The sequence below is a fragment of the Cornus florida genome, unplaced genomic scaffold, assembly GCF_030987335.1.
Source record: "Cornus florida cultivar Cherokee Brave unplaced genomic scaffold, ASM3098733v1 CherokeeBrave_3.0.0_Hap2_Chr06, whole genome shotgun sequence".
NCBI lineage: Eukaryota > Viridiplantae > Streptophyta > Magnoliopsida > Cornales > Cornaceae > Cornus > Cornus florida.
In genome coordinates this window covers 58,727,922-58,751,071 of record NW_026775576.1, presented here as the reverse complement: position 1 = coordinate 58,751,071, position 23,150 = coordinate 58,727,922, and the positions used below count along the sequence as shown (strand labels likewise).

Genomic DNA, 23,150 nt, shown 5'->3' with positions numbered 1-23,150 from the left:
GTAAAGACACGATCAAAAGAGTACTAATTCCTAATTGATTCAATAAATACGACGTTGCCAATCAATCAATCCCCGGTAATGGCGCCAAAAGCTATGGTGACTTCTCGGTGGTCACACAAAACAATACACAAAATTTTAAGTTTGGAAATTAGTGTCAAGTGGGCACCATAATTTAAATTTATAAACCGCTTAACATCTATACTATGTAGTATGAGTGAGAAGGGATTGTCCCAAGGGATTGAGTTGTCGCACTAGCTTGAGGAATCAAAATTAGGGTTAGTAGGTCGAGTGATCAAAATAGTGGTTGGTTGGTTGAATTAAACTAAATGCAAATTAAACTAAAGTAAGTAATAATGCAATAGAGAGAATAAAAGATAGAGAGAGATCTTAGGGTTTAAAGATCACCACTAAGCATAATTTTTCTACACCTTTAATGAATGATTAATGAGGGGAAGAACATGTATTGCAATAAAGTGTGTGTGTGTGGTTGTTTCAACAAGCATGGATGACAAATTCAGCATATATTGTCTAAACAACATGGTGGATAGCACAACATATCAAATTAAGCCATTAATCCTTTTTTTTAAGCTCACAATCCAAAGACATCATAAGGTTAAAGATACATGTTACTTACTTTTCATAAGTATGGAACATCAATAACAAGCATGGATTGTCCTCCCATTTAACAACTACACTACAACTAAGCTAATGACATGAAATTAAACTAATTAAACTAAGGGAGAGTCATAATCCATCAAGAAATAAGTATGAACCATCAAATAAACCACAAGAACATGACATTAAGCACTAAGTCTTGACAATCTCTAGATCTCTAGCATCAACACACATAGACATGCATCAATAACACAAGAAATAGAGACAAACACATGAACATTTATTCTAGCATACATAGACATATGGATAGAATGAAATGATCAACTAGAAACATTAAACCATATAAATCATTGAAGAAACAAGATCTATATATATAAAAGTGCCAAGACATGAATCACAATACAAATCCCCTCAAAAATACATAAATCAAGAAGTGGAAAGCATGCTTAGGGCTAACTCTAGCCCCAAGAGGATGTCTAGCCACTCATGGATGATGTCTTCCAACCCTCAAGGGCAAGCTCCATGGAAGAAATCTGCTCCTTGGTTGATGAAGAGTCTCCAATGATGTCTTTAGCCTCCTCTTCTTCTTTGCTTCCTCATTAAGAGTTCTCTAAGGTATGGTATGATATAAGATAATACAATATGAGCCTCTACGTTCTTCTATGATACAAAAAGTAATCCTTATCCTTATATAGGTAGGTCAAATGACACCCAAAATGAGCTAGGGTCGTACAGCAAATATTCCCCAATGATTGGATAAAGGATAACTTTTATGTGCTGGAAATTAAACTTTTTTGCACTGGAGGAAGTTCAATCGATCGAACCTTGGACTTGGATCGATTGAACATGGCTGAGATCTATCGAACTGAAGTTGGATCGATCCTCAATGGCGGCGCCTTTTTGGATAAAAACAAACCTGAGGTATTTTGAAGATATTTTTGGGAAAAGGACAAAAGTGGTTGGTAGGGTGGTACAACTGGATAAGATCAATTATTTGGATAAGGACAAGAATGTTCGATCGATCGAAGAAGGAAGTTGGATCGATTGAACTTTTGAGATCTTTGAACAGAGACAATCATGGCTCAGATCTATCTTGAAGTGCTTAGATCGATGAAAGTTGGATCGATCGAACTTTTCTTGAGATCGATCGAAGTTGTTGAAATTCCACCCTTTGCTTCCTTTTGCTCTACTTTGCTCCTTTCTTTGATTAATCCCAGAATTGCTTTAATTATACTCTTATTTGGCTGAGTTAGCTTATTTTGGGGATAAGTACCTAAAAATGAAAATAACACGAAATTAATATAAAACGGTAAAATAAAGTAGATAAAGGTTCTAGAATACCTAAGCTTAAGGGGTTTAAATACGCACTTTTCAGCGCTCATCAAATATCAATGTACTTAACAACATCAATTTGCCAATAACAAAAATCACAAGTTACAATTAAGCATTGGTTGTCAACTTGAAATTTAATATGAAATCAATTAGTGGAATACTTGGACATCACGTCTCGGACTAAACCAACATCAAAATGGTTATTCTGGGCATTAACCCGCTGGGAAGACCACCCTAGTGCGCACTATCTCAATTGGGGAGAACTTATACCTCCCGCACTAAAGCCAAACTTTAGCCATGTCATTTTAACAATGTCCTAAGATAATCCAAAATCACAACAAGTTCAAAACTCAAACACTATGATTAAGGCATATAAACCACCTTCCATGCACAAGTATTTTGAAACCACACAAACCATGTCTTAGGTTTCCAAATCTAAAATGGCATAATAAATGACAAGTATTCATCATGATATAATGTATAAAACAATATCACTACTTATCAATTTAGATCATGTCTCAACAATAAACTTTATCTACTAATCATCAACAATTTAGCAACAAGCTTATAAAATAAACACAATAAGTCCTTGACAAGCATATAGAATTATCACCACCATAAGATAACAATTTAAATCAATAGAAATTGCATATGGCATTTATAATTCTACAAGAGTCCTATATTACTACCACATGTGAAAACACTAGAATTTAGCATATTACTAAATCATACAACCTTTCTACACATGGTATATACAAATTATACATGTTTAATTCAATAAACCCTAAGTCAACAAGTGAGGGTTTCCTATAATATGCAAGACTACCATATTAAAAGCATGTATACAATATATATTAAACCTCGAAATATAAACATACTACCACCTCTACCTCAATAGAGAATTTAATCTCTATAATCCAAGCAACCAAGCTTAAAACGTAAAACAAGTTTAGGGTTAATGAAGAGGAGAGTGAGGGGAAACTTTTGTGTTCCAAGGTTCTAAGTCTAGGGTGAATGGAAGGAGGCCAAAAATGAAGTCAAAGCTATTAACCAAGCTTTTCTCCAATGATGGCTAGGCTAGGGTTCTTGAAGAACATGTGAAATGAAAAAAATAAAGTGTGAAATGGTGAGTGGAAGGGCTAGAAATCCTCTACTCACTATGTGTTCTTACACTACCTCACACACACACACAATGCAAGACTAAATCATGATCCTACACTTGTCACAAATCCAATACTCCTTCCTTGGCTTAATCCTAAGCCAACAAGTGCTCCAATCCTAGGCCAACAAGTAGGTGAATTTCGACCCTCCAAATGTCAAGAGATCAAGCATCCAAGTCACTCCACCTCATTGCCAACAAGTGGCACCATGAGAATGTGACACTTGCCACATTTTCCAAAAATTACAAAAAGGTCCTTTTTGAAAATATCTTACAAATTAAATTACAAAAAGGTCCCAAAGACGAAAAATAATTACTTTATGTAATTACACAAAAATTTCAAAAATAATGAATAATTACACTAAGCTATGTATCCATGCCCTTTATGAAAAAGTAAGCAACTAAAATGTATTTTCTACAAAAGTAAAAATACAAATGTCATGGAAATCAAATATCATGAATGCATGCAAAACCGGAATCAAATCCGAGCACAACAAGTGAGGTTATGTAAGGAAAAATGAAAAATGGGAAAAAGACGAAAAAGAGAAAAGACAAAATAGGAAAAAGACGAAAAAAGAAAAATCGCCGAAAAAGGAAAAGGAGAAAAAAGATCGGGTCATTACAAGTAAATGATAGGATTCTTTTGAATCTAGACTTTACTGATTTTGTTGTGTGTGTGGATTGTAGTAATGGTAAACAAACCAAATACATAAAGAAATGAGCCACAAGAAGTACAGAATTTCTTAAAATTATTCATACAGACATTTGTAGACTTTCTGATGTTCCATCTTTTGGTGGATAAAATTATTTTATCGCATTTATAGTTGATTTTTCACTTTATGGATATATCTATTTGTTGCATGAAAAATCTCAAACAGTGGGTACTCTTGAAGTATACATAAATAAGGTTGAAAAACAACTAGATAGAAAATTAAAAATCTCAAGGTCATATAGAGGTGGTTAATATTATGGAAAGTATGATGAAACGGGTTAATACTCTAACCGTGTGCTAAACTCCTTAAAATGTATGGCATTCATGCTCAATACATTGTGTTAGGCATGCCATAGTAGAAGCATGCAGCTGAAAGGCGTAATCATACTCTTATAGATATAGGTTAGGAGTATGTTAAGTAAATTCTTATTACTCATAATCTAAATAGTACAAGTTTTACTATTCTATACATAGTACGAGAATTGTTAAAACCGGAAATGTCAGATTCATTGAGAATAGTGAAGCCAGTGGGAGTGATAAAAATAAGAATGTGATCATTCAAGAAGTTAGGGTACAAATTTATTTACCATAACTTTTAAGGAAATAATTATTCTAACAGTTGTTGAACTGTATAACAACGAAGAATAATTGAATGATCAATAACTTAATGATGAGATTGTCACCAATGAATAGATTGTAGAAGAATCACAAGGAATAACATTAAGACGATATCAAAGATAAATGAGATTTGCTATTTCGAATGATATGTGGTATATTTGCAAGAATCTGATTTTGATATTGGGATATATATAAGGATCCGGTTACATAGTCACAAGCCATTGACAGTAATGATTTTACTAAATGAATTAGTGCCATGAATGAAGACATTATAAAAAAAACCTTCTCTACAGTATCTAAGAAGGATTCTCTTAAAATATCATGACATTAGTAGCTTATTATGATTTAGAGTTATATCAAATGGATGTGAATACAACTTTTATGAATGGGAGTTTTAAAAAGGAAGTCCATATGGAACAACTGGAAGACTTCACATTAGAGGGTAAAGAATACATGGTCTGTAAACTTAAGAGGTCAATATATGAACTTGTTTAGCCCTTTTTTTTTTTTTTTTTTTTTTTTTTTTTTTTTAGGGGCATGCTAGAGCTTTTGAACCCAAGGGGTTGGATAGCCAAACTATCCTTGGTGCTGACCGAATTTGTAATCGGCCTTTTTGTGAATCAGACGACTGTTGGAAGGCAAGGATGACCTTTTCCTTCAGGTTCTTCAACGCCTCAATAAAGAGGAGTTTTAGCACTATATGTAATGACTCGGTCATTTTACTTCCTTTCTTTTTTTAGTAATTTCTTTTTTCGTCTTTTTCCCTATTTTGTTTTTTTCTCGTTTACTTTTTTTCTTTTTTTCCTTGCATACCGCACTTTTTGTACTCGGATTTGATTCAGGCTTTGCATACATCCTTGACATTTAATTTTCATGATATCTACATTTTTACTTTTGTAGAAAAGCATGCTAGGTGTTTACTTTTCTTGTAAAGGGTATGGATGCATAACTTATTATAAATATTCTTGACTTTTGGGGTTTTAGTGTAATTAAATAAAGTAATTATTTTTCGTCTTAGGGACCATTTTACAATTTAATTAGGAAGATATTTTAGAAAAGGACCTTTTTACAATTTTTGGAAAGTGTGACAAGTGTCACCCTCTTATGGAGCCACTTGTTGGCATTTTGGTGGAACCGCTTGGAGGCTTAGGTTGATGACACATGGAGGGTAGAGATTCACCCATTTATTAGCCTAAGATTGGAGCACTTGTTGGCTTAGATGGTTGACAAGTGTAGGCTTAGGATTAAGCCTAGGAAGGAGCTATGGGTTGGTGACAAGTGTAGGCTTCACATTTGGTCTTATATTATGTGTGTGTGAGAAGTAGTGTAAGAACACCTAGTGAGTGGAGGATTCCACCACATTTAGTTTAGGGTTTGTATTTTTATTTCACTTTATCTCTTTCCTCTCAAACCCTAACCTGGCCACCATTGAAGGCAAAGCATGGTTCAAAGCTTTAGACTTCATTTTGGCCTTCTTCCACATACCTTAGACCCTTAAGCTTGGAATACTTTTACTTCCTCTCACTCTCTTTGTAATACCCCTAATTTTAAAAGGATAGTCTCGGCATTTTAAGTATTGTTTAATTGCATTTTTTTTTAATTATTTAATTATTTATTTGCTTGTTTATTTGAATTAATTGTGAATTATGTTATTTAAATGAATTGTTTTATTTAGGTGTTTATTTAATTGTACTTGTTGTTCTTTTGAATTGAATTAATTGTATTCTTTATTTTATTTAAATGTTTTGTTTAATTTTTTGTTTTAATTATTTGTTTTTCTTGTTATATGCTTATGTGGATTATGAATTAAATGTTTTAATAGTTTTAGGGTTTTATTTTCTTCATGGATGTAGCCGACTTGGTTATGTAAGTAGGTTAGTTTTCCTTTCCTTCTCTCAATATAATTAGAATTAGGGTTGGTATTTGTATAAGCCTATATATATAACTTTTTACGTCTGCCAAGGGTTTGTAAACCCTGTTCACGCATACAGAGAGACAGAGAGAAAATAGAGAAAGGAAGATTAGGATTTGGCTTAGACTAAGACTGAACTAAGGAGGGGAAATTGTCTTGCTCATGGGTTGAACTAGGAGCAATAGTGGTCGGTGAAAGCAGTAAGGTCACTGGAATTATTAAAGACGATGGTTTAAGATTTTGAACGGAAACCTAAAAACAAGTCTCTGTTCTAACTTTTTCCCCTAAACCTGTGTTCTGTGCATGCCTAGGTAGACTCCAAGGGTTTAATTAATGCTAAAACAAATCTTTTATGCATGTTTAAACTATATTTAAACTCGTTGAATTAAACTGGTTTGCGAATTCTTAAACTTCTGTTAACTGGTTTTTGCTGTCTTTGAGTTTACGCTTTATTTAATTGAGATCGTTGATGCATGTCAATGTCTTATAATTAATCTGGGACATTGAATGAACACTAAAACAAGTATGTAAAACATTACAGAGGCCCTGAATATAGCCGGAGGTGAGGAAGACGAAGCAGAAACACATAACGGCTTTAGGGAGTGAGAGAGCAGGATCCCAAAAGGAGGGAGCCAGCTCCCTTATTGATAAAGCTGGCTCCAAGGAGTATGGAGCCTACTCCCAACTCTTTAGAGAAGGCTCCCAAGTTAATGGGGCAGGCTCTCAACTTATGAGAGCCTACTCTCGCCCGAAACGCACAGTTTTGGTCTTTTTAGGGGATATTTGGGCTGTATGGAGTATTTTTAATCCGTTTAAATTGAACTGAAGGATGTAATTAATTGTGATGGACCTATGAAAATATTAGGAAGCATTATCACATTAGTGTATTAAAGAATAAAGCAACATGAAGATAAAGAAAAGCCTACATGTTGAGCACTGTTTTGTTAAGTTGTTTGCTTACTAAAACTTACCAAATCTTTCGTATATGATTTAATAATATTTAATCATAATTCAACAGTGTTATAAGGGTGATGGAATACCAACAATTAACTAGGCTTGGTTTGGATTAAATTGATATTTAATTTATTAAAAACGGTATCAATTTCTGGACTGTTTGGAGGATTTAATTGCTTACTGTAATGCTAGCATTTTGTGTATGTATGATTAAACAGTATTAATCATGTTTAAGCACTGAAATAAGCATAATTGATTAACTGAAATTGTAGTATGCTTATATGGAGTTAATTGATGTTTTAACGGTTTAGATTGCATCAATTGTTGGATTTATGGATTGTTATGAGATTTATGTTTAAGAATTTCACTATAATGTGTTCAGTAATGATTCTGATTATTATTATATTGTTCTGGATTATACTTGATGAACTGTTTGTACTGTTTTGTCAATTATTGGATTGGTTATGTGTGCATGCACCGGTATGGGACGGTGGCATACTAGGGACGGATTAGTTCAAAACACTAAATCCTACCTATTCTGGAATAAGTTGGATTAACTATAAAAGTTAAGTCCTACTTATATGTATGTATATGCATCGGTATGGGACGGTGGCATATTAGGGATGGCTTAGTTCAAAACACTAAGACCTATCTATTCTGGGGATGGATTAGTTAAAAACACTAAGTCCTACCTATTCTGATGTAAGGTGGATTAACTATAAAAGTTAAGTCCTACTTATATATATGATAGGTCAATAAACATTTGAATGTCATACCTTGAACGGATTATATATATATATATATATCTTTATGGTGCCGTGATATGAGCTTGAGTCTCAGGACCATGGTTAGGGTGCGTATATCGCCTAGGATGGATAACTGGACATAGTTATTGTTCCCTGGTAGGTCTAGGTATACATGACCACATTATGTGCGATTTGCATATTACCTTCTATTCAGGCTGAGACTACACTATAGTCTAGTGAGCGTCCTATAGTGTGTACTTATATCTATATGGACTACTTTAGTTATTGTTAAGCTATCTAGGATGTATCTGCGTATCGGGTTTCTATATGGATTATAGTAGGATAGGACTTGCATGTGGGCCTGACCCACTCCCTTATTTTTCAGGTGTTCGTCACTTCTAGGGTTATAGCTTGGTTGTGCAGAGCAGATACAGTCACTCACTCCTCCAACTACGTAGGACTGCTTTCTATGTTTCGCTTTAGATTTTATTACAGTTGTTTCCTTTTCAGTGTGGGATTTGGATAGGGGTCCACTAGATGGATTCCTGGGTTGTACATATATTGAAAAGTTTAGAATTTATATTAATTTATAAAATTTGAGGATTTTATAATTAGAATTCCTTTCAGCTTATTATTTTATTCTTATTTCATTTTAGTATTCTGTGCTTATTTACATATTAATTGTCTAGTATCCCTCGGATCTGTGCTCAGACTTGATCACCCGTGGCTCTAGAATCGAAGGGGTATCACACTCCTCTACAAAACCCTAGTTTGGTTCTCCATTTTAAGCTTGGTTGCTTTGGTTTATAGAGATTCGATTCTTTATTGAGATAGGGGGTGTTCTAAGTCATGTTTTTGATGTTTTATATGCTTTATATCTTGATACTATTGGAATAGATGTCTCTAATCTAAATTTTAAGTGAGTAGTTAATAGTATCTTGCATGAAATTAAGCTAGGACATGATTTTTGGAAAGGCTATGACTTGATTCATAACATATATTAACTTGAAGTCATTTAGAATTGTTTTGAAATCTAGAGAAATTAATTAACTAATTTAATTAATTTTCATTTATATGTTTTCATGATTTAAATCAAGCTTTGAGGTTATATTTGTAATGATCATGATAGGTTCTTAAGCATATATTAAATTGAGCATGTTTAGATGAGAAATGAAATCTAGAGGAATTAAGTATTTTATTTAATTAATTTCCATCCTTGTTGTATTAATAAATTGAGTATGTATTTTGTGTTGATTGCATATTTAAACCATGATTTTTGACTTGTATCATGTTATGAAACTATGTTCTTAATATTGAATAATATTGTATAAAGTGTGACAAGTTACACAATGATGATTCAACATTCTTCATGCCATTATAGTGTGAACTAGAGCATGTATAGTGTTTCCAAAATTGGTTTATGCATGGTAGATGGTTTTACATTGCGTATATATATGTTATGTTAATATATATATAGGTTGTTACACAAATTGTTGATTTTGGAAACTTGGGATATCGTTGTTATGACTACGGCTAGGGCATGGTTCTAGTACGGGGAAATGTCCCCCTACAAGTCTAGTATGCACATAGGGAGGTTACCCGTGGCCTAGTAACTCTAAAATAACTATGTTGTCAGTCTGATCCGGCGTGATGTCCAAGTATCCACTTTGGTTTGATTTCGCACTTAAAATTCCAAGTTGATAACCTTGTGAGTTTGCATCTTATTGCGTTGTGTTGGAAGTTCCAATATCGGTTTAACATTTTGGATTAAATTACATGAAATTCAAAGTTGTGTAAAGATAAATTTATGCATGCTCATTCCCTACAAGTAAACTTATTTACTCATCCCAAAGTTACCGGGTGTTTTTCAGGTAAAGAAACGGTATTGTGGGATGCACAACACCCCTAGGCTTACTTGACTACTTGGAGCATTTTTGTTATATTAAAATATGCACTTGTTAGCATATCATACTTCCTTTTTGGTTTAATGTATCAAACTTGTATTTATTGTTCAAACTATGTAATGTGCACTTTTTGATACTCTTTGAAAGCATATGTAATGAGGCTAAGGGCCAAGAACAATTATATGACAAGTATGCTAGTTTAACTTCATTGTTTGTTTATGGAATTTATGGGATTTCATGCATTGAAAGGTCATATTTTGCATATGACATGCCATGAGGCCATAGGCCATTATAGCGCGTATATTTTATCATTTTACGTATGTGCGCATGATCACATCTTACAAAACATATAGATTCCAACTTTTAAACTATTTTTGGATGAATTATGGATTTTTATGCAAAAATTCATGCATAGGGCATCATTTAGAGTATCCCTTTGATCTATCATGTAGTGGGCGTTCGTTTAAGGCTTAGGGATGTTTTAAAACCTATTCGGATCATGTGGAATGCATGGAGAACCTTACAACCAGCCCAAACACCTTTCCCATGCATTGTAGCAGCAGCTTTTTGCTGCTGTCAACTTGATACAAGCCAACATTCTTCCTTCCACCTAGATTTCTCCCATTTTTAGAAGACAGAAATCTATGCATGCAATTTTCACTCATACTTTCATACAATTGCCACACATCATTTTCATGCTTATCAAGATAAGAACCACCCATAGATACATCAACCATACCCTTATGATTATCCGGTAAACTTTCAAAGAAATATTGAACTAATTGCCACTTAGGTATGTCATGATGTGGGCATTTCCTAAGCAAGTCATTGAATCTTTCCCATGCCTCATGAAACATTTCCCCATCCCCTTAAGAAAATTCACGAATGGAAGTTCTCATGGCATTGGTCTTCGAAATCGGGTAGTACTTCTTCAAGAACTCTTGTTGCATTTCTGCCTAAGAAGTTATCGAAAAAGGCCTAAGATTGTTAAACCAATATTTTGCCTTGTCTTTGAGGGTAAAAAAAAAAGTTTGAGTCTTAACACTTCTTCTACCATGTCCATGTATTTCATGGTGGAACACACTTCAAGAAACTCATCCAAATGCTTATAGGGTTCTTTACTTGGAAGTCCATGATAGTTAGGAAGCATTTGAATGGTTTGTGGTTTGATTTTGTAGTGATGTGCTCTAAATGGAGGCAATTGAATGCAAGTGGGTGCATTATATTCATTAGGCACATAGTGGTCTCTTAAAGAAAGAGGGGGATTTACAACCGGTGGTGCTACTCGAACACCGTGGTTAGCTTGAACCATAGGAGGTTATGGAGCAAAGATTAGTTGAGGCATTCCCAATGGAATTTGGCCTTGTTGTTGTGGTGGAATAAATGGTCTAGGCATACCTAATGGTACTTGGATGTTTTCATGATGCACATTAGGGTGGAGGATGCCTTGTTGGTTTATGTAACCAAGGTCCTCCACATGGTCATTATTTTGCTCCTCCATTGATGAAATGGAGTGATGAGAACTACCTCTTCCCCTAGAATTACGAACAACAGATTCAAGATGAAAATTAAGAGGGACAAGAGTAGGATTCAATAACCTACGACCATGCATGCACTAGCAAAGATAATAACAAGAAATAAGCAAGTAACAAACACTTCACCCCCACAACAAATCAATCAACAAATATTCTCCACATACATTGATCCTATACTCCCGCTCGAACAATATGTAAAGAAAAGTAAATTGCCTCCACGCAGGCTCACGATCTATCTAAGAATGTAAAAACTTGCCTCCACACGGGCTGACGATTTAACCAGAGATTGAGTTAGAAAGATCTCACAAAGGGTCCTTAAGCAACTTCAATTTCACTTTCAACTTTCTAGCCTTGCTTTGCTTTGCAATTTTTTAGATTTGAGCCTTTTTGCCTTACTTAGCTCCTTGCTTTGAATTCTCCTTTGCTCAACTTCCTTCACTCAATGCACCTAGTTAATCAAGAACAAACACAATAAGTAACTAAGAAGAAAATAAAGAAAAGACCCGATCAAAAGAGTACTAATTCCTATTTGTTTCCAAAACACGGCGTTGCCAATTAAATCCCCGGCAATGGCGCCTAAAACTTGGTGCGCTTCGGTCGCGTTGCACCAAAAGTTTAAAAATGTTGCTCTATTCAGTGTGAGTGTGCAATGTGGCCAAGTTTTAAATTTATAATAGCCACTACTACCTCTAACTAAATATATAACTAAGGTGAGTAGGGATGTCCCAAGGGATTGTGGGTGCCTTTGCAATGGAAACAATATATAGGGTTAGTAGGTCAAGTGATCAAAGATGGGTTGGATTGATTGATTAAGCTATTATGCAAATGAAATTAAAGTAAAAAAAATTCAATGATTAATAAAGTAAAGAAAGATATAGAGGGGAGGACCTGGGGTACTAGAGCTCACCACTAAGCTTGACTTCACTAGACACTAGCAATTGTATATTAATGGGGAAATTGACTTGTAACTTGTGTGTGTGTGTGTCACATTAATTGAAACTAGGCATCGATGGCAAATAAGCATAGATTGTCAAGCCAAATCAAATGGAAAGCACAACCTATCAAATGAGACCAAAATCCATTCAATGAAATCACAATTTATGCACACACAACTATCTAGAAACATACACCTGATGCATTCATAAGTATGGAACACCAAGGAACAAGAGTAGATTGTCCACCTATCTATGAATTTAAAGTAACTACACTACACCTACACTAAAGACATGGAAATTAAACTAAGTAAGCTAAAGGTGTGGCACAATCCATCAAGAAACAAGTGTGAACCATCAAGTAAATTGCAAAAGTATTCAATTAAGCTTTATGTTTTGACCATCTTTAGATTAACATCATCCATACACATAGACATGCATAAACTCCACTAAATCTAGAGAAAAGCACATGAATCATCCATTCTAGTATACATAGACATATGGTTAGAAGTAGATAATCACTTGAAAGCATTAATCCAAACACATCAAGTAGAAACCACAAGATATATATATAAATCCAAGATCAAAACATTTGTTGCAAATGAATCCCCAAAAATATACAAAGAACTAAGTCTAAGAAGCAAACTTAGGGGCTACTCTAGCCCCAAGTAGATGTCTAGCCACTCATTGAAGTAGTTATCCAACCCTCAAGGGCTATCTCCATGGTTGGAATACCTCATTCTTGATGGAAACCCTAGAAGAATAGAAGAACTCCCAAAATGTGTAAAGCTCTCTAATCTCTAGCCTCCTCTCCAAGATATGAGATATGAAGAATTATGAATAACATATAACCTATATGAATTTATATGCTCTAAAAGTGGCTCTCAATCCTTATATAGGTAGGTCAAATGTCACACCAATGGTCTGGATTCATGCATCAAGGTCCTTCCAATGATTGCGCCATGAGCTAACTTTTAATGAGCTGGAATTTATCTTTTTTCAGACTTGAGGAAGTTCGATCGATCGAACTGTGTTGAGATCGATCGAACTTGGCAGAGATCCATACAATGTTGTAGAGATCAATCATCCTTGGTGGCGCCTTTTTGAATAAAGATAAATCTCTGATATATTTTGAGATATTTTTGGGAAGAAGACAAAAGTGGTAGGTGTGGATAAGATCGAATCATTTCGATTGATCTAGGAAATATTGGATCGATTGAACTTGTTGGATTCCTTTAGATAAGGACAAAGGCTTAGATCCATCTTGAACTTTCGATCGATCGAAGAAAAGCTGAGATCGATCGAACATGCTGAATTTCCATACTTTGTTTCATTTAGCTTTCACTTTGCTCCTTTCTTCCATTCAGCTTGAGTTAACTTCTTTAATGCTCTTATTTGGCTGAATTGACTTATTTTTGGGATAACCACCTAAAAAGGGCAATAACACGAAATTAGTCTAAAAAGGGAAAGTAAGATAGATAAAAGTCCTAAAATGCTTAAGCTTAAGGGGTTTAAATGCGCACTTTTCAATGTTCATCACTGATTCTCCTTGGAATGCTTCCCTTTTAGTTTTTCTTGGACATCATTCATACACCAACTTCAGAGGGTTAGATCTCACTCGTTTTAAATCCAAATCAGGTCGTTCTTAAGTCTAAATTCAAGAGCTTGAAGTTATCTTTACAATGGTACCAGCCACACACCAAAACTCCAATTGTAGTGAGAGTTATATCTATTTTAGTGAGATAGGGTCGCGGTAGCTCTTAATTGGAGAACGCCGTTTTATCCTATTTCATATCTTTTCTATCCGGACTCTGAATTAGGTGATTCTTGAGTCTAACTTCATTTAATTTTTGTTTTCTCTCCAATGGTATGCTTGGTAGCATCCATTTCCCCATGAAATGACCATTTGGCCCCTAGGTTCATTCTTGTTCATTTTTTAAGTATCATTTATACATTCATTTTCTTTGGGTTCCATGACCACGTTGATGATCACATTGGTGTCTTAGAGAAATATTGTATCTCTAGAGACTGTTGCTTCACCTTTTGTTTCTGCATTCAGGATTCATTTTCAGATCTACGTTCGGTTTATCATAGGACGCACTGGCCTAGAAACTAGGGCCATCACACTATAAGTATAATGGATAAAAGGAGTAAAACAAATTATACGAGCATTCATGTATTCCAAGAGACTTAGAAAATAAAAGTAAAGGGGACTGAAGCCAAGCGTTGAATTTTATTTTATAAGTGAAATTCTTGTATAGAGTACAAGAAGTGTTAGATTATAATACTACACCTAAGAAAAGAAGTAGATTGCAAATTAAAGAAAGACTAAGTAAAACTCCTAAAAAAAGAAGTACAATGCAAATGAAAGACTAAGTAAAATCACTTAAGTAAATTGAAAAAGTAGAAAATTTGTTTTGGTTGGGGACCTGTGTACAAATTTCTTCTGTTGCTATTTATGGAGAAGTCTTGTAGCAGTTTCTTTTTAAATTCAAATATTATATTTGAAGTAGAAAACTTCTTTTGCCTTAAGCTTATCTAAATGTCTTAAGCTTATCCAAATGCCTGTGTTTTTGAAATAAAACTAACATGACTTTAGGCTCCAATTTTTAAATAAGAGTCTTATTAGTAACACGGTATATATCTTTTATTAACAGGCTCAAGTGTTTCCATCAACTTGAAATAATCCTCTATTATTGCAGCCCATCATAAAAAGTTATCCACCAATCAACTAACTCTAATTAATTGGATCAACAACTTACTCTCTAATCGACTTGTGCCATGTGACCGAATAAATATTTATTTTTAAGGTGCAAACAATGCCGCCCACCTCTTTGAAATAAGGGTAGGCCGAAATTTTAAAGAGCTAAACTGATGGATCACAATTTAAATCAGTCACTCTTATTCGGCCCTTCGCATAGCTAACCAGTCCCTACATCTTCTGACAATTCTTCGATTGTTTTTCTGATCAGTACCGTATTGCCGTCAGTCCCTTTTTTTATTTCTCTTATTAGTAATCTTTTAGCCACATCCTAACTACGGCACATTCACTATACAATCGTTTTGAGCACTTAATCAATTAAGGTGCTGATCAAACCTTACCACCATAGTGACAAGTAAGTAGTCTAGGTGCAGGATTGAATTATGTAGAGGCTGATTGTGCTTAGCCCCCTGGTAATTTCCAATCTTAGCACTAAATTGTTGACATTTACAACCAAAACGTACATATTTGGCTGTCAATCAATAATTCATAATTTAAATCGTCCACAATAACCAATTCTTCTTTTGTACCCCAAGTGGTTGAACAACCTAATGGGTCCTCTAGGATCGAACGGAAATTCTTTCGGCCTCTTGGGCTTCTTAGGGCTGAACGAGTTGGCCCCCAAGGCCAAGTAAGCCTTGGTTCAAAATTATATTTTTTTACAGTCTCTTTTGGTGTCCTTTGGGTTATTGAATTCAACACCTAAACACAATTAACCCTTTCCAGAGGCTTGTTCAACGCTTGATATATGTAAAGCTTGATATTTATTAGTTTTGTAGCATTAACTTCAATGCCAATTTCAGCCTTTGTCAAATGAATCTCATAAGTAGGATCTTTGACATAATTATTATTCGACGCCTCTGTCATATGAATTTTATAGTTTGGGTCCCTATAATAGGTACCCCTAGAGGCATTCTTTCTATCTTGTTCTTTTTTCAAAACATTTTCATATCTTGTAGCACTAGAGGCTAGTTGGAACAAGTCCTGAAATAGCATTCCCTCAAATTTCCTTCGTAATTCAAAGTCTAAACCATTCAAGGCTAGACTCACATATTTAGTTTCTAAAAGAGCTATTTGGCATTTATGTCTCGCCCTTTTAAACTTTCCAATAAAGGCTTCAGCCGTCTCTCTATGCATTTGGGACAACCTAAATAAGTCAGCCATCAACATATCTAGTTTAGTCTTATAAAATTGGGTATAAAACATTTCTTCCAATTGTTACCAAGTATAGGTCAAATTTTTCGGTAAACTTATATACCAAGAAAATGCGATCCCTGTAAGGGAATTAGCAAATAACCTTAATTTTAATAATTCATTTGCTCCAGCCTCACCACATTGAATGGTAAACAGACCAATATGTTCTATTGTCGAAGTGGAGTCTTCTCCCGAAAAGGTAACAAAATCGGAAACTTTATAGCCTCTTAGAAACGAATATCGGTCTATATAACCCGGATATGGCTTCCTATATATAAGACGACAAACTCTTTTTGGGGCTGGTCCATAAGTTTCTCGAATTAAATTAGCCAATTAATTTTTATTAACCATAAGGGGTTGATGATTTGGCTGTTGTGCTTGAGGCTGATGCATATAAGGTGCCTGAAGCTAAGGCACATACGGTACCTGAGGCTGAGGCATGTCCGGTACCTGAGGCTGAGGCATATATAGTGCCTTAGGCTGAAGCGCTGGACAATTAAAACCAGCTGTACACACAAATTTCGTAGTTTGCAAATAAAGAATGAAATAGGAAGCAAATAGTAATTTATTAATTTATGAAAATTGATGAGTACAATCCTCTAAGATATTCTTTACAAAATAAAGAAAATATCCTCTAATTTGATCTCCTTTATTGGTTGGATTCAAGGGCTGTTGGAGCTTAATCTTGAATTGGGCCGTTGATAATCTTCTTCAAGTATTTGTAGTTGAGGAAGACCGCCGATGATTTCTGATCGAGGGCTAACGAAGCTTGATCTCAAACAGTGTTGTTTGGTGATTCTTCAAACTTGTTGAATTAAGGAGAAAAGAATGGCACAATTTTGATGTGCTTGTTATTTTTTGTTGAATTTAAGGAAGAACAACACGGCTTTGGATGTGCTTGTTGTTTTTCGTTTTCAGAGGGAATTTGTTGAATTTGGTGAAGAACGGCACAATTTTGGATGTGCTTGTTGTTCTTCGCCTTCAGAGAGAATTTGTTGAATTTGATGAAGAACGGCACGACTTTGGATGTGCTTGTTATTGATTACCGTGGAATTTTGATAAAGAACGACACTATTTGATGTGTTTGTAGCTCTCCGCCTTTAGGTTTGGATGTTAGGGATGAATGTTGGCAGAACTTCTGTATTTCTCTCTAGAATTCTGGATTTCTAGAATTCTTAATTTCTTTCCTTCTGGATTTCTGGCCTTTGGATTTTTGAGACTCTCAATTTCTGGACCTCCTTCCTCCTTCCTCCATGCCTCTTATTTATAGGCTTCTTGGATTAATAGGATGATGACACATGTCCTTTCCTTATAAGGACAAAATCATAACTGGGCCAGGCTGGTTATATTATGATAATTATCCTTAAAAATAATTATTAAAAATATACTTTATTGGGAATAATTATCTTTTCATTTAATCATCTGGGTTGGGCTTATTAAATAGTTTAAGTGGACCAAGTTTGGGCAAATTAAATAATTTAATTAAATATTAGACCCATATTTGATGGTTCAATTTGTCAAAACAAAAGTCCATTAAAATTGTAGTGTCTACAAATTGTCCCCACTTAGAGTTCCATTTTTAACCTGACTTGTCTCTTATTTAAAGTGGGATTTGAAGTATCCAACTTAGTCTTGGAATTGTAAAGTTTTTTTTTTTTTTTCCCTATCCAACTTTGGATTATAAGATTTCCTTTTTCGCTTTTCTATCCAACTTTAGATTGTAAGATTTCACTTTCCAATTTGAAGAAGTCTAAAGATCCTATTGTAGAAAGGATTATTTGTCTCCTTTATAAATATGATCCCATGCCATGGGTTCATCAGTATCACTTTAAAGCTTCGAAAGTCAGTATTAGACCCAAAAATACTTGAGGTACTAAGTCACGTAGATCAGCTTAGCGCGCAACAAAACAATCTGATAGTCAGCTGATGAGCACTGAAAAGTGCGCATTTAAACCCCTTAAGCTTAGGTATTCTAGAACTTTTATCTATCTTATTTTCCCGCTTTAGATTGATTTCGTATTATTTCGATTTTCAGGTACTTATCCCTAAAATAACCTAACTCAGCCAAATAAGAGCAGAAATGAAGCAATTCTTGGATGAATCAAAGAAAGGAGCAAAGTAGAGCAAAAGGAAGCAAAAGGTGGAATTTCAGCAACTTCGATCGATCTCAAGAAAAGTTCGATCGATCCAACCTTCATCGATCTCAGCACTTCAAGATGGATCTGAGCTATGTTTGTCCCTATTCAAAGATCTCAAAGTTCGATCGATCCAACTTCATTCTCTGATCGATCGAACTATCTTGTCCTTATCCAAATGATTGATCTTATCCAGTTGTACCACCCTACCAACCGCTTTTATCCTTTTCCCAAAAATATCTTTAAAATATCTCAGATTTGTTTTTATCCAAAAAGGCGCCGCCATAGGGGATCAATCCAGCTTCAATTCAATAGATCTCAGCCATGTTCGATCGATCTCACCACAAGTTCGATTGATCGAACTTCTCAAATCCTGAGAAAATCCAAATTTCAGCTCATTAAAAGTTGTCTCATATCCAATCATTGGAGGAATTTTTTGTGTACGAGCCCAGCTCATTTGGGGTGATATTTGACCTGCCTATATAAGGAATATGAGTCACTTTTTGGAGACTTTTGAGATACTTAGAGGGGAGATTTTGAGAGAATTCTTAGTGAAGAAGCAAAGGAGAGGAGGAGGCTAGAGACACCATTGAATGTTCTTCATCAAACAAGGAGCAAATTTCTTCCATGGAGCTTGCCCTTGAGGGTTGGAGGACATCATCCATGGGTGGTTAGACATCCTCTTGGGGCTAGAGTTAGCCCTAAGCATGCTTTTTACATCTTGATTTATGTATTTTTTAGGGGATTTGTATTGTGATATATGTTTTGACCCTTTTATATATATAGATCTTGTTTATTCAATGATTTGTATGGTTTAATGCTTCCAATTGATCATTTCATTCTATCCATATATCTATGTATGCTAGAATAGATATTCATGTGTTTGTCTCTATTTCTTGTGTTGTTGATGCATGTCTATGTGTACTAATGCTATAGATCTAGAGATTGTCAAGACATAGTGCTTAATGGAATGTTCTTGTGGTTTATTTGATGGTTCATACTCATTTCTTGATGGATTGTACCTCTCCCTTAGTTTAATTAGTTTAATTTCATGACATTAGCTTAATTGTAGTATAGTTGTAGTTTAGATGTTAAATGGGAGGACAATCCATGCTTGTTGTTGATGTTCCATACTTATGAAAGCAAGTAACATATATCTCTAACCCTGTGATGTGTTTGGATTGTGAGCTTAAAGAAAGGATTAATGGCTTAATTTGATATGTTGTGTTATCCACCATGTTGCTTAGACAATATATGCTTAATTTGTCATCCATGCTTGTTGAAACAACCTCACACACACACTTTGTTGAAATACATGTTTTTCCCCTCATTAATCATTCATTATGGGTGTAGAAAAGCTATGCTTAGTGGTGATCTCTAAACCCCAAGATCTCTCTCTCTTAATCCCTTGGGACGATCCTTACTTACCCTAGCTATATTTTTAGTGAAAGGTAGTAGTGGCAATTTCTAAATGTAAAACTTGGCCACATTCATCATAGCTCTACACCACTATCTTTTAGTACAAACTTTGGGTCGGTGTGCGACAAACCACCAAGTTTTTGGCGCCGTTGCTGGGGATTGATTGAAGGCAACGTCGTATTTGTGGAATTAATTAAGAATTAGTACTCTTTTGATCGTGTCTTTACTTTGTTTTCATTTTCATTTTAATTACTCATTGTGTTTGTTCTTGTTTGACAAGGAGTATTGAGCTAGGAAGCAAGCAAAGGAGCTAAGAAAAGAAGGAAAAAGCTAAAAATCTAAAAATTTGCAAAGCTAAAATTAGAGTTGAAGTGCTAAAGGACCTTTATGAGCTTTTCCTTACTCAACCCTTAGTTAAATCGTCTGCCCGCGTGGAGTCATGTATTTCAATTCTTAGATTAATCGTGAGCCCACGTGGAGGCATTTTATTGTTCTTTGCATATTTTTGAAAGCGTGGGAGTATGGGAACATTGTATGTGGAGGAAGTTTGTTGTTGATTGATTTGTTGTGAAGGTGAAGTGTTTGTTCATTGCTTGTTGCTTGTTGTGTCTTTTTGTGCATACATGGTCGTAGATCATTGAGACCCACTCTTGTCCTTTAAATTTTCATCTTGAATCCATTATTCGAAACCCTAGGGGAAGAGGGAGTTCTAGTCAATCCATTTCATCAATGGAAGGACATAATGAGGACCATGTGGAGGACCTTGGTCACATAAACCAACCAGTATCTTCTACCCCAATGTGCATCATGATAACATACAAGTACCATTAGGCATACTAAGGCCATTTGTTTATCTACCACAACAACAAGGCCAAGTCCCATTGGGAATGCCAAGGCCAATCTATGCTCCACCACCTCCCATCATTCAGGGTAATCAAGGCGCCCATGTTGCACCTCCAATTGCTAATCCTCCCCTTGCTTTAAGAGATCACTATGTGCCTAATGAATATAATGCACCCACATGCATTTAATTGCCACCATTTAGAGCACACTACTATGAGATCAAACCACAAACCATTTAAATGCTTCCTAACTATCACAAACTTCCAAGTGAAGAACCTTACAAGTATTTGGATGAGTTTCTTGAAGTATGTTCCACCGTGAGATACACAGATTTGCCAGAAGAGGTCTTAAGGCTTAAAATTTTTCCATTCACCCTCAAAGACAAGGCAAAATATTGGTTTAATAATCTTAGGCCTTTTTCAATAACTTCTTGGGCAGAAATGCAATAAGAATTCTTCAAAAAGTACTATCCGGTTTCTAAGACCAATGCTATGAGAACTTCAATTAGGGAATTTTCACATGGGGATGGGGAAACATTTCATGAGGCATGGGAACACTTTAATGAATTGCTTAGGAAGTGTCCACATCATGACATGCCCAAATGGCAATTAGTTCAATATTTCTTTGAGAGCTTATCGGATAATTACAAGGGCATGGTTGATGCTTCCATGGGTGGCTCTTACATTGATAGGCATGAGGATGACGTGTGGCGTCTTTATAAGAGCATGAGTGAAAATTCTTTGCATCGAACTTTATCTTCAAAGAATGGTAGAAATTCTAGTGGTAGGAAGAGTATTGGCTTACATCAAGTCGACCACTCCAATGAAATAGCCGCGGAGATGAAATCATTATCTCAAAGGTTTGATCAATTCTTGATCAACCAAAACTCGGCAAATCAAGTATCTTCCTTCCCTAACCATTCTCATCATGCATCTAATGAGATATGTATGACTTGTTCAAGTGTTTTACATTCTACTTCCAATTATCCCAATAGACATGTGCAAGGTGAGCATCATGAACAAGTAAATGCAACATTTGTGAATCAAGGGAACATCCTTATGGCAATCACTATAATCCTAGTTGGAGAAATCACTCGAACTTCTCTTGGAAAAGCCAAGGGGAGGACTCAAACCCTTCCCAAGGTGGTTTTCAAGGAAAGTACATTCCACCTCCACTACAAGGCCAAGCTTCCCAGACCATTCCAATCACAAGGAAACCAATTCTCTAATTCTCATTTTCCCAATCAATCATATTCCCAAGGAAATGTTAGAAGTCCCGTTTTTGAAGAGAAAGTTTTGACCGCCTTGGGCACTTTAGAGGCAAACACACAATTATTTCATTCTCACTCTCAATCCATTGCAAAGCTAGAAACCCAAGTAGGGCAAAGAGCTAGCACTTTGAATGCTAGAAAGAAAGGAAAAATGCCTTTGAATGCCGCACCAAAGCAACAATGTGTTGTGGAGACTCATTCCTCATCGGAGGGTCACACAATAGAGCATGTCAATGCGGTGACTACCTTGAGAAGTGGAAAGATTGTGGACAACCAAGTGGGTATGTCCAACGAAGAAAGTGAACCGATGCAACCAAAAGTTAACACCCATCCCATTTCGTATCATATTCCTCCTTCATTGCATATGCATGATCTTTCAAATGAGAATGTGTTGAAAAGTGATTTGAAAAGTGATTTTGAAAAGAAATATTTGCAAAATGATTTGAAAACTGCTTGTGTTGAAGAGACTTCAAAGAAAATTTTTGAAAAGGTTTTTGAACCAAAAGCTCCATTTCCGGATGCCTTAAAAGAATCCATTTCAAATGACAAGCAAAAGACAAAGCAAATGAAATCATGGAAGTGTTTAGGCAAGTGAAAGTCAATCTTCCACTTTTGGATGCAATTAAGCAAATTCTAGCTTATGCAAAGTTCTTAAAAGACTTGTGCACCCAAAAGAGGAAGAACAAAAGCCAAGCACCTAGAAAAGTGGTCTTAACCGAGCAAGTAAGCTCAATTTTGCAACATAACACTCTTCCAAAGTTTAAGAACCCCAGTTCACCTACCACTTCATGCATCATTGGTGATCATATCATTAATCAGGCTCTTCTTGACCTAGGAGCAAGTGTTAATCTTCTTCCATACTCGGTATATGTCAAATTAGGCTTAGGAGAGTTGAAACTGACGTCGGTGGCTTTACAACTTGCCGACCGATCAATCAAAAAGCCTAGGGGTATCATTAAGGATGTCTTGATCAAAATTGATAAATTCTTCTTTCCCATTGATTTCGTTGTCATTGACACGGAACTGGTCCCAAATCTTAAGAGCCAAATTCCCGTTATCCTTGGCCGTCCTTTCTTGGCAACCGCAAATGCCAACATTAATTGTAGAAC

At 35.3% G+C, this 23,150-nt stretch overlaps 2 pseudogenes; one reads left to right on the top strand and one right to left on the bottom strand.

Moving 5' to 3' along the window:
• Positions 1 to 10,747: 10,747 nt before the first annotated feature.
• LOC132315399 (small nucleolar RNA R71) lies at positions 10,748 to 10,845 on the top strand (annotated as a pseudogene).
• Positions 10,846 to 21,267: 10,422 nt separating this feature from the next.
• Positions 21,268 to 21,366, bottom strand: LOC132315266 (small nucleolar RNA R71; annotated as a pseudogene).
• Between the last annotated feature and the right edge of the window lie 1,784 nt (positions 21,367 to 23,150).